The sequence below is a fragment of the Eucalyptus grandis genome, chromosome 11 (assembly GCF_016545825.1).
Source record: "Eucalyptus grandis isolate ANBG69807.140 chromosome 11, ASM1654582v1, whole genome shotgun sequence".
In the NCBI taxonomy this organism is placed as follows: domain Eukaryota; kingdom Viridiplantae; phylum Streptophyta; class Magnoliopsida; order Myrtales; family Myrtaceae; genus Eucalyptus; species Eucalyptus grandis.
This window is the reverse complement of record NC_052622.1, coordinates 16,390,508-16,398,247: the sequence shown is the minus strand read 5'-3', so window position 1 is coordinate 16,398,247 and position 7,740 is coordinate 16,390,508. Positions and strand designations below refer to the sequence as shown.

Sequence of the window (7,740 nt, the reverse complement as noted above, 5' to 3'; positions counted from 1 at the left end):
CACTGCATTGCTACGACTTCACCACTTATGCTTTTTGGGTCCAAGTTTTCGGGCTACCGTTAGAATGGTGCACTGAACATATGTTAAGCAAAGCTATGCGACGTGTAGGTCGGGTGTTAGAAGTTAAAGTAGAACAGAGAGAACGTATATGTCCCTAAGAGCTGGATGAGTCGGTAGAACTCACTTTACAGGAACCACTCACCACTGGCTAGCTTCTTAAATTGGACGGGAAGACTTTATGGTTGGATTTTCGCTAGGAACGCCTATCTCACTATTGCTACTCTTGTGGTGTCTTAGGCCATTATGCAACGTACTGTAAAACCTTTTCGTTCGATACAGAAAAAATGGAAGGCAAGGATAACCTTTATTATGGTCCATGGCTATGCGCAGAGGTTCGCGAACACAGCCCGTTTTGGCATACCTTTTATGAGACCGAACCATCCCAGGAGGAGGTGGAGGAGGTCATCCTAGAGACTCCTCAGTCGCCTACCAATTTGATCCCTGTCCATCAACCACAAACCAATAAACATAAGGAAGTTATGGAATTCCTTGCAGAGGGCCAAATCATTACTGTGGCAGCACCGCTTCAATGGTAACCTCTTGTATAGGAACCTGCAGACTCTGTTGCAACAGAACCGATCGCTAAAATGGAGAAAGTAGCAGACAGTTCATCCAAATCCAAGAAACTGAAACACACATGTTTGAACCCAAAAGCAGGACCCATCAAGAAAGCAAAGCGATACAATACGTCTGAACTATGCATACAGATGCCAGAGGGACTTGATGAAACTCAACTACATGATACCCCAATCTTTGTGGCAGCAGAATCCGATAGGTGGACTTTGGTGGCTGGCCTTAAACAAACACCAAGTAACAAATGAAGCTAATTAGTTGGAACTGTTAAGGTTTGAGCAATCCCGACAATTCAAGCACTAAGGGCCATAGTGACCCAAGAAAAGCCGACGTTCTTTTTTTGATGGAGACTAAGAACTAGGGATGCTTCAAAGACGGCAAAGAGGTTGAGATTTCCTAACCGTGTTATTGTAAATCCAATTGGCTTGGTTGGCGGCTTAGCGGTGTTTTGGAATGAGAGGGTCTTTTTGACAGTGGAATGGCAGACTTCGGCTTTTATTGATATGGTATGTACGGATGATGACAACGAAACTACAATGTGCCTTACTTGTCTACATGCACCGGTTGTGTACCAAGTCAGACAACTTTTATGGGATGACTTGAGACAGATCAGTCACTATAACACTTTACCTTAGGTGTGTGTTGGTGATTTCAATGAAATAATTTATCCTTGGGAAAAGAATAGGCAAAAGACCGGTAGAGCAACATCACATGCATACGTTTCGTGATATGTTAAATGGCTGTTCTTTGATGGACGTGGCAAGCAAAGGTTGTGCATTTACATGGGTTAACAATAAAGACGGTGATGAATGTGTAAAATAAAGATTGGACCGGGTGCTTTGTACAATGGATTGGCGACTTACCTTTCCTGCCGCTGAAGCTTTCGCCTTACTTGCACTTGGTTCAAATCACAGCCCGATCCTATTAACAACCGCAACAATTCCTAACAAAAGAAGGAAGATCTTTACTTTTGAATCCTTTTAGTGACAAGACCAAGAGTGTCGCAAATCATTGCAGCGTCATGGAAGTCTTTTCAGGCTAGAGGGATGACCCTACCTCAGAAGTTAAAGGTTGTTTCTGAAGCCCTTACTAGCTGGATTCGATCCAAGTTTTCTCATGGTCATAATCAAATCAATCTCTTCAAGCAGCAGCTTCAAAACCTGACCAATTGACCCAATGGTCAGTATGACCAAACGATGATTACTAATATAAAAGAGAAAATACAGCTCTTATGGCAACAAGAGGAACAATATTGGGTAATGCGTTCAAGGCTCAATTGACTTAGATGGGGGGACAAGAATGCCAAATTTTTCCATGCCACGACTATCCAAAGACGGCATCACAATCGTATCAGCATGTTACAAAATGAGCATCATCAATGGGTACGTGAATCTAATCTTTTGAAGGACATGACCTTGGGTTTCTTTAAAAAATTGTATAGTTCTGTGGGATATCGAGACTATAGGCATGTTCTTGCGCAATGCCCACCTCTGGTGACAGAGGAGATGAATGCTACTCTAGTAGTAGAGATCATTCTAAAGGAAGTCCAAAACGTTACCTTTCAAATGGGAGCATCCAAGGCTCCAGGACCTAATGGCTTAAACAGATAATTTTACCAATCTCATTGGGATATTTTACAGGAAGATATATTTCTCTTTGTCAAAGATTTCTTCCACTCCAGAGTGATGCAACCTGAATTCAATAGGACAATCATCTCTTTGCTACCAAAAACACCTCATCCAAAAAGGCTCAACCAATACCGACCTATCAGTCTTTGCAATTTTATATACAAAATCATCTCAAAGGTTCTTGCGAATAGACTGAAGCCTTGGTTACCTAAGTTGATAGCTACGAAGCAGTGCGCCTTTGTAAGTGGATGTCAAATCCAGGATAATGTTCTTGTGGTCCAAGAGGTTCTCCATCAAATCAGGACTTGAAAGAGGAAAAAGAATTTTCAGGCTATCCTAAAGCTAGACATGCAAAAGGCATATGATAGGGTGGAATGGGATTTCTTAAAGGACTACCTCACTCAGCTCGGCTTTCATGCACAATGGATTCAGTGGGTGATGCAATGCATAACAACAGTCTCCCTTAATGTCAAATTCAACGGCGAACCTCTACCCTACTTTTATCCAACTAGGGGATTAAGACAGGGAGATCCTCTTTCTCCGTACCTATTTATCCTAGTGGCAAATGTCCTATCTACACTTATTACTCAAGCTGTGAACATGGGCAACATCAGAGGTATAACATTAAATTGGTGGTGTCCTACCCTATCTCATCTTTTTTTTGCAGACGACGCTATATTTTTCTTAGATGGAAAACTCCTAGAATGCCATAATTTAGCCAATATTCTACACCAATATTGCCAAGCTATAGGACAAGAGGTGAACCGAAACAAATTTGGTATTCTTTTTAGTAAAGCTTGTCCTAATAGCCTTCAGGTGAATCTGGCTTGAGAACTACGTGCCCCAGTGTTAGCCAAGACTAGAAAATACCTTGGTATACCGTCAGACTAGGGGAAATCTAAAAGAGAGATGTTCGCATGGATTCTCAAAAGGTAAACTCTAAGCTGGAAGGTTGGAAAAAACAGCTAATCTCTAAAGGCAGTAAGGAAATTCTTATTAAAACAGTCGTCCAAGCACTCCCACAATATGCAATGTCAATCTTTAAAATTCCTCTATCTCTATGCAAGTCTATAGAACAGAAAATTGCTAGATTCTAGTGGCAACCTCATAGCAGCAAATCTGGTATTCACTGGAAAAAATAGGACACCCTTAAGGATAGAAAGGACCATGGGGGACCGAGTTTCTGAGATCTCATTATGTTCAACAAGGCTTTATTGGGTAAGCAAGCTTGGCGTATAATACAACAACCACTTTCCTTATGGAGCAGACTCTTTAAAGGACTATATTTTTATTCTAAAGAATTTTGGAATGTTGACAAAGGGTCTAGACCCTCCTGAGGATGGCAAAGTTTATTGCTAGGCTAGGATTCTGTATTACACAATCTCCAGTGGTCAATAGGTGACGGACAAAGGATTAAAATTAGAGAGGATAAATGACTTTCTAGAGGAATCATCGGCGGGCCAACACCTAGAGGCGAACTGGAGCAGGTGGCGGATTTTATAATCACATACCATAATGCATGGAATGAATCCCTACTTCAACAAAGCTTCGATGATCGGACTATAGATGCAATTCTCTCAGTACAAATTCAGCCTCCCTACACTACTGACCAAATTATTTGGAAGGGGCAACTCAATGGTAAGTATACGGTAAAGAGCGACTATAATTCTATAAGAGCACACACCAACAGTGACATACATAGCACTGCTTCCTCATCTTACCAAACCCCTCAAAAGCTTTGGAACAAAATTTGGACCATGCAATGCCCCTCCAAACTTCGCATCTTCATGTGGTCTCTTTGCCACAATGCCTTGCCTACAAAGGAGAATATTTTCCACAGACATATCATCCCAAACCCAATTTGCCAACTGTATACAGCACAGGTGCCGAAAACTACAGAACATATCTTCCTATCATGTACTTGGACGCAAGCTATATGGTCTCATCCACAAGTCCTTTTAACATCCCACCTTCATAGTGTTACAAGAATCGATAGTTGCCTAGTAGAATTACTCGAGAACAGGTATGCCTTACTTGATATGGAGACGGTGGCTTCTGTTATGTGGTAGATTTGGAAAAGTAGAAACAACTTTGTATTTCGCTAGCAACGACCGAATCCCGAACAAGTTGTACAGTCGACTCTTGCAAATGCCAGATCCACTCGCCTCTGCAACAGGGCGTCGTTGAATCAGGGGCTGCAACCACTAGATCTCGCTCAGATGTGGTGTCCATCGGAGCCTGGAATTATCAAAATCAACATAGATGGAGCTTACCCAACATCTCACAATGAAGGCGCAGTAGCTTGTGTGTGCCGTGACTCTATTGGCCACTTGCTTGACGGTTTTACCAGCAGCGTTACCACTCTTTCGGCACTAGAAACAGAGACACAAGCTTTCAATCTTACCCTTAAGTTTCTGCTGTAGAAAGGAAATAATCAAGATCGTCTCCTGCTGGAATCCGACTGCTCGGTGCTAGTGGATGCAGTACAAAACCCTAATTTGATTCCTTCGCAACATAGAGCTCTGTTTGCTGAAGCTATGGCGCATCTACCCCGTTTTCCCCATCTCCAGATCCAGCACTGTCGACTGGTAGCCAATTTCATTGCCGACTAGGTTGCCAAAGCCCATGGGCTTTCCTTACTTCCCTCAAATTGGGATGTCTCTCCTCCTCCTCACCTCTTGGATCTTTTGTATTCTTAAGCTTTGTACAATGGTTGTTCATAAGTGCGTTAATATATAATACCATTGTTTTGACCACACAAAAAAAAAGTCTAGCATTTCCAAGAGCTTAGATGCCTTATGATTAATCATTATCTAGCATTGGATATTGATATCATCATATTCAATTGACGCCCCATGAAATTGACTAAAACAAATTTATCATTACACCCAAGAGCACCAAGTTATTACACATAATTCTCAATCATCTCGAAAGGTTACAAGAATAAAAGATTAAATAAAGACAAACGTCTCCAAAAGAACAATATCCAGAATTAAAATCAATTGACTCTTCTACAATTTGTCCTGATTTGACCAGTGGACCTGGTGAGAGGGCTAAGGCCACCCATCTTGACCATGGCCTTGGCAAACTCTTTCTGGAACGAGCCTAATTTCTTGCTGTAGGCAGTCACTTGAGCATTCGTTGAACCTCCACTAAACAATTGCTGGTTCGAATGAAGCAAACCCTTTTGGCTCACCAAGTTGGTGAAGTAGGCATTGTCGAAGGACATTGGGCTGGTGACGTCAAGAGGGGAGAGGTTGTTGTCACCTCGAGCTAGGGCAATTGGCTTTTAAAGTTGTGGGGAACGACGGGTCTATGTTGTTCTCGTTGTAAAGGCGGGCCCGGACTGTCACACACCTGGCTTGGCCTATGGTGTGGGATCCTGAGAAGGTTACCATTTCTTCGGCAGTGAAGCCTTTGTTAGAGAAAGAAGTGATTAGGGCACTAAGATTAAGAGTTGGAGCTGGGAGGTCAGTATTAGCAGTGTTTAAGCTCGCCGTGGTTGAATCTCTTCTTCCTAGTTGAACTTGCCAACTCTATCCCCCCAACTGAAAATCAAATTAATGAATCCACGTAAGATTAGGAAACTCAAATTTCCTTCATATTGATTCAAAAGAATATTCTGAGAAATTAATAATAAAATTACGTTCTAAGAAATCTCGAGAGTTGGGTGCTTACGTCCATGACGGAGTCTCTCGCAACAATGGCTAAGATGTCAGCACACGAGACAACGCTGGGGCACAGGTTTTCCACTTCCGACTTGATGGTGTCAACCACATCGAATCCCCTTAAGGAGTTCAAGTTGGGAAACGCCGTCTTCTCCCCAGTGAAGTTTGCGGTGTCATCTAGTAGAACTGACCCATCACAACCCTGTAAAAAAATATTAAAAAGAACATCAATATTTCATCTTATTATGTTTACAAGATCTAACGAAGCAGGAAGGATGATCTAAATATTGAATTTATGAGGAAACAAAATAGTGTTTTTTCCCCTTACGAACAATCGGAAAGGAATGTTAAAAGAGAGACGTTTCCTTAAAAGATAAGGGGAAGAAAAGACGAAGTTAGAGACACCAGGTTGGCAGGGGTGTGCTATGGTCAGCTCAATGTCTGTTCTTTCATAATTTAATGGAGTCGTTGGCCCTTGTATCTCAGTTGTTGCAGTATTCCTTAAAGATTTTCGAATTTCCAAAATGTTGGTCACTCTTTTTCTACTAAACGTGTTGTACTCACTGATGTATGTGACATGCGTGGAATTATATAAACAACGCAAGATAATAAAATAGAAAAAAAATAGAAGGAAAAAAAAAAAACAATGTTGTTTTGCAACTCTTCTAACATCGGACGTCAAAATTGTTTTTAGCGAAGCAGGCATGGATGATCAATCGAAAATACACATAAAGGAATAATCCATGTATGGATCGGGAATGAGTAAAAGCTTGCACATAAAAGAACATGCAGCACATGCACAAAAGGATGAAAATGGACGTGGAAGTGAAAAACATGGAGAGAGTGAGAAAGCGAATGAGACTTGCATTGACGAAGCAATCATGGAAGTGAAGACGGAGCAAGGATGCTCCCATGCGAGACTCATTGGCCACTGCCGATTTCACGGCAGATCGAATGGTCTGGAGTGCTTTTGGGCACCGTTTCTCGTAGTAATTTTGGTTAGACAACTGTGCCGAGGCAGATCTCGACGTGATCACGCAAACAAAGATAAGGCAGCAGATTTTCAGGGCTGTATCGAAAGCCATGAATAAAGGACTAATCAGATGGGTAAGAGAGACAAGGGAGAGATCTCGCAAATGGGTGTCGTGTCTTGGTTTGGCTTCTTCATGAACTTCAGCATGTAGTATTTATAGGAGAATCACAGTACTTTAGGCTCTTAATTCTTAATGTTTTTCAAATTGGTTTTGGAGGTCAACACACGCTGTGTGGAAGAAGAAAACGAGTGAATTTTTTTATATAAAAAGAAAAAAATTGGGGCAAGAACGTATGTGCCTTCTAGCTTGAAGCAAAAGACATCCTTGAGATTGTTGAAGCTGTGCCGGTGATTAATCATATCTTAATCAAAAACATGTTAGCGCCGGGCTGTCATATGTGAAATCTGCCAGAATAGTTGAAGAGTGAAAATGCCATTAGCAACGAGGAAGCTGCTGATGATCATTAATCAGAATGAGACGTTGATCATTTTTGCAATGATTCGATCCATTGGGAAAATAGTCCATTAACCCATGACTTTAGTCGAATATATTTAAATTTTACTAAAACTTAGGTAGAAAATTGATGACAGGTTGGCTTTTAATTTAGTAAATCTAAATAATGAAGTCAACGGTTTATTTATTTATTTCATTCATTCATTTAGTGCGGACCCAATCATAGGATGATATAATTAATGTTCCGAGGTTAGTCTAGGTATGCCAAGAACAAGATCTTCTCTTTAGAGTTTTTTGGCTTGATTAAGTGAAGTTGCATACGAT

The 7,740-nt window shown here is 41.2% G+C and overlaps 1 pseudogene; it reads right to left on the bottom strand.

Moving 5' to 3' along the window:
- Positions 1-5,099: 5,099 nt before the first annotated feature.
- On the bottom strand, positions 5,100-7,074 carry LOC104425096 (annotated as a pseudogene).
- Between the last annotated feature and the right edge of the window lie 666 nt (positions 7,075-7,740).